The sequence below is a fragment of the Schistocerca americana genome, unplaced genomic scaffold, assembly GCF_021461395.2.
Source record: "Schistocerca americana isolate TAMUIC-IGC-003095 unplaced genomic scaffold, iqSchAmer2.1 HiC_scaffold_254, whole genome shotgun sequence".
NCBI classification, from domain to species: Eukaryota; Metazoa; Arthropoda; class Insecta; order Orthoptera; family Acrididae; genus Schistocerca; species Schistocerca americana.
Window position 1 is genome coordinate 160,001 of NW_025725966.1, and position 5,000 is coordinate 165,000.

A 5,000-nucleotide genomic window follows, 5' to 3' on the forward strand; every position below is an offset into this window, starting at 1 on the left:
CCTGACGTGGCAAATCAGATGATGCCGCAGGCATCCACTTACTATAATCACAATCAACAAACCGGGCGCCCCGCCCCGCCCCCCATTAAACCTTTCCTTACAACAATGTGTACCTTAACCTAACCTATATCGTACCGTAACCTAACCTATATCGTACCGTAACCTAACCTATGTCGTACCGTAACCTAACCTATGTCGTACCGTAACCTAACCTATGTCGTACCGTAACCTAACCTATGTCGTACCGTAACCTAACCTATGTCGTACCGTAACCTAACCTATGTCGTACCGTAACCTAACCTATGTCGTACCGTAACCTAACCTATGTCGTACCGTAACCTAACCTATGTCGTACCTTAACCTAACCTATGTCGTACCTTAACCTAACCTATGTCGTACCTTAACCTAACCTATGTCGTACCTTAACCTAACCTATGTCGTACCTTAACCTAACCTATGTCGTACCTTAACCTAACCTATGTCGTACCTTAACCTAACCTATGTCGTACCTTAACCTAACCTATGTCGTACCTTAACCTAACCTATGTCGTACCTTAACCTAACCTATGTCGTACCTTAACCTAACCTATGTCGTACCTTAACCTAACCTATGTCGTACCTTAACCTAACCTATGTCGTACCTTAACCTAACCTATGTCGTACCTTAACCTAACCTATGTCGTACCTTAACCTAACCTATGTCGTACCTTAACCTAACCTATGTCGTACCTTAACCTAACCTATGTCGTACCTTAACCTAACCTATGTCGTACCTTAACCTAACCTATGTCGTACCTTAACCTAACCTATGTCGTACCTTAACCTAACCTATGTCGTACCTTAACCTAACCTATGTCGTACCTTAACCTAACCTATGTCGTACCTTAACCTAACCTATGTCGTACCTTAACCTAACCTATGTCGTACCTTAACCTAACCTATGTCGTACCTTAACCTAACCTATGTCGTACCTTAACCTAACCTATGTCGTACCTTAACCTAACCTATGTCGTACCTTAACCTAACCTATGTCGTACCTTAACCTAACCTATGTCGTACCTTAACCTAACCTATGTCGTACCTTAACCTAACCTATGTCGTACCTTAACCTAACCTATGTCGTACCTTAACCTAACCTGTATTGCGCCTTAACCTAACCTGTATTGCGCCTTAACCTAACCTGTATTGCGCCTTAACGTAACCTGTATTGCGCCTTAACGTAACCTGTATTGCGCCTTAACGTAACCTGTATTGCGCCTTAACGTAACCTGTATTGCGCCTTAACGTAACCTGTATTGCGCCTTAACGTAACCTGTATTGCGCCTTAACGTAACCTGTATTGCGCCTTAACGTAACCTGTATTGCGCCTTAACGTAACCTGTATTGCGCCTTAACGTAACCTGTATTGCGCCTTAACGTAACCTGTATTGCGCCTTAACGTAACCTGTATTGCGCCTTAACGTAACCTGTATTGCGCCTTAACGTAACCTGTATTGCGCCTTAACGTAACCTGTATTGCGCCTTAACGTAACCTGTATTGCGCCTTAACGTAACCTGTATTGCGCCTTAACGTAACCTGTATTGCGCCTTAACGTAACCTGTATTGCGCCTTAACGTAACCTGTATTGCGCCTTAACGTAACCTGTATTGCGCCTTAACGTAACCTGTATTGCGCCTTAACGTAACCTGCATTGCGCCTTAACGTAACCTGCATTGCGCCTTAACATAACCTGTATTGCGGCTTAACGTAACCTGTATTGCGCCTTAACGTAACCTGTATTGCGCCTTAACGTAACCTGTATTGCGCCTTAACGTAACCTGTATTGCGCCTTAACGTAACCTGTATTGCGCCTTAACGTAACCTGTATTGCACCTTAACGTAACCGATATTGCGCCTTAACGTAACCTATATTGCGCCGTAACGTAACCTATATTGCGCCGTAACGTAACCCACATTGCCCCTTAACGTAACCCACATTGCCCCTTAACGTAACCCACATTGCCCCTTAACGTAACCCAACACACGTTGGGCCTTAACCCAACACACGTTGGGCCTTAACCCAACACACGTTGGGCCTTAACCCAACACACGTTGGGCCTTAACCCAACACACGTTGGGCCTTAACCCAACACACGTTGGGCCTTAACCCAACACACGTTGGGCCTTAACCCAACACACGTTGGGCCTTAACCCAACACACGTTGGGCCTTAACCCAACACACGTTGGGCCTTAACCCAACACACGTTGGGCCTTAACCCAACACACGTTGGGCCTTAACCCAACACACGTTGGGCCTTAACCCAACACACGTTGGGCCTTAACCTGCTCTGTAATTGTCATACGACGCGTTAAATTAGTGTAGTGTTGCCTAACTGCAACCCCCGCAATATAGTTTGCTACTCGCACTGCCCGGTCCCCAGTGTATCGCTTCATGTTAAACACCTTGCAGCTATACACTGTAATGTGGATGGCAGCAGGACGTACATGCTCAATGCCCTTTGCAGTTGTTCATTGGCATTTGCAGTTGTTCATTGGCATTCGCATGTGCGAAGCACTTAGCCTACGCTGTGGTACGGCCTGTGTCAACTGTCCGCTGATGTTGTACGTCCAAATCACACACTGTACTGCACATTGGTCCTCATGTACTGAATGATACATCGTGGTACATGTGACCGTACAACGACTGCGCCAACAACGGCGAACCATGCGGTCCAAATGTTGTGCACTCAGCTACGTGTCGTCTCCCTATAAGAGCTGGATTGCAGTGTGGTATGCCCTGGATGGCGATCAGCATGAGCCGTCTGTTGATGTAGTGGCGCGTGTTGTCAGACGTAGTCGTCTCTTCTCACACACCGTGATAGCATGGTGCACTGCGTTCCACATCTGCGACATGCGACAGAGGCCGGTTGACAGTCGTTCGCGCAATGGACATCGCATACGTACGGGGGCCACCTTCCACGTGTTCGCGAAGCGTGCACATGTTGTTGCGTGTATGTGGGCAGACACAGTGTGTCGTGACACCTGACACAGGCATGCAACAATCGTTGAATTTGCAAATGGCGATGGACGCCTACGTTTGCTGGTGACGTTATGCAAATGAACAACTGGTAAACCGTTGTGGTGCGGTTGTTCTCGCTAGAGGTGAATCAGTGATGGCGACGATCGGTTGAGCTACCAACCGGTTGTTCCAGCGATACCCACCATGCCCACGAACGTGAATGGCATCTGGGTGTGAAGCGATACGCGGCGGTGGCTGGGTGGGACCGTCCCCGGCCGGTGAGGGGGGGCCTCCCGGCGTGCTGGCCGCGCGGTGCGTGGGCGCACGCGCTACAGCCGGCTGGTGGGGGCGGCCAGTGGCAGGCGCGCCGGCCGACGGAGGCGGCAGGCGGCGCAGCTGCGCGCCGGCGCACCCTGCACGCGGCGCCGTGCGGCCAAAGTAGGTCCTCGCGGGCCCGGTGCGAAGCGCGGTGGACATCTGCAGTGTGCTGGTCCGATTGAGGACTGTGTGCGCTGAGGATGCGCCGCCGCCCGGCGCTCGGCGCCGCGACGCCGTCTGCTGCTCGGTCGCCTCTGCGGTTCTCGCAGGTGGTTTGTATCGCAGCTGTGCGGACGTGTTGGCGCGTGCGCTGTGCTGGGAGAGTTCGCTTCGGCACCCAAGTGGGGCTTTTGTCCTTCTGTGGCGCTGGCGTTGGAGCTGCCGGTCACCGTAGGTGGCGCGTGTTGTCTCCCGCCGGCAATGCCACGACAGCACGCTCCCGGGCCTCTGTCGGCAGCGGCAAGCTCAGTTGGGAGCACGGGTGGTCGCACCTAAAGCGTCTACTCGCCAAACTCCGGGCGATTGCGCCTCTCTCGAACCCGACCAAGTACTTAGGACGGCGCTGCGCGCCGCCGGGACCTGAGAGGGTTTCGAGGTGTATTGTGCAGGGGAGCTCAGCCTCCTCCTGTTTGCAGAATAATTGAGCGGACGCTTGCGTGTTCGCGCGGGCCCCCGGGACACACTCCCGGGCGGCCGGCTGCTCAGCTCTAGTTGACGCAGCTCCCTGGTTGATCCTGCCAGTAGTCATATGCTTGTCTCAAAGATTAAGCCATGCATGTCTCAGTACAAGCCGCATTAAGGTGAAACCGCGAATGGCTCATTAAATCAGTTATGGTTCCTTAGATCGTACCCACGTTACTTGGATAACTGTGGTAATTCTAGAGCTAATACATGCAAACAGAGTCCCGACCAGAGATGGAAGGGACGCTTTTATTAGATCAAAACCAATCGGTCGGCTCGTCCGGTCCGTTTGCCTTGGTGACTCTGAATAACTTTGGGCTGATCGCACGGTCCTCGTACCGGCGACGCATCTTTCAAATGTCTGCCTTATCAACTGTCGATGGTAGGTTCTGCGCCTACCATGGTTGTAACGGGTAACGGGGAATCAGGGTTCGATTCCGGAGAGGGAGCCTGAGAAACGGCTACCACATCCAAGGAAGGCAGCAGGCGCGCAAATTACCCACTCCCGGCACGGGGAGGTAGTGACGAAAAATAACGATACGGGACTCATCCGAGGCCCCGTAATCGGAATGAGTACACTTTAAATCCTTTAACGAGTATCTATTGGAGGGCAAGTCTGGTGCCAGCAGCCGCGGTAATTCCAGCTCCAATAGCGTATATTAAAGTTGTTGCGGTTAAAAAGCTCGTAGTTGGATTTGTGTCCCACGCTGTTGGTTCACCGCCCGTCGGTGTTTAACTGGCATGTATCGTGGGACGTCCTGCCGGTGGGGCGAGCCGAAGGCGTGCGACGCGCCTCGTGCGTGCTCGTGCGTCCCGAGGCGGACCCCGTTGCAATCCTACCAGGGTGCTCTTGAGTGAGTGTCTCGGTGGGCCGGCACGTTTACTTTGAACAAATTAGAGTGCTTAAAGCAGGCAAGCCCGCCTGAATACTGTGTGCATGGAATAATGGAATAGGACCTCGGTTCTATTTTGTTGGTTTTCGGAACCCGAGGTAATGATTA

The 5,000-nt window shown here is 51.8% G+C and overlaps 1 non-coding gene across 1 annotated transcript in view; it reads left to right on the forward strand.

The window, feature by feature from the left end:
- The first annotated feature begins 4,039 nt into the window (after nucleotides 1–4,039).
- The window catches only part of LOC124576619, a 1,910-nt gene continuing 949 nt past the window's right edge, over nucleotides 4,040–5,000 (forward strand). The window contains exon 1 of the ribosomal RNA XR_006972552.1: nucleotides 4,040–5,000. This exon is cut by the window's right edge and continues 949 nt beyond it. This is a non-coding gene — a ribosomal RNA (small subunit ribosomal RNA).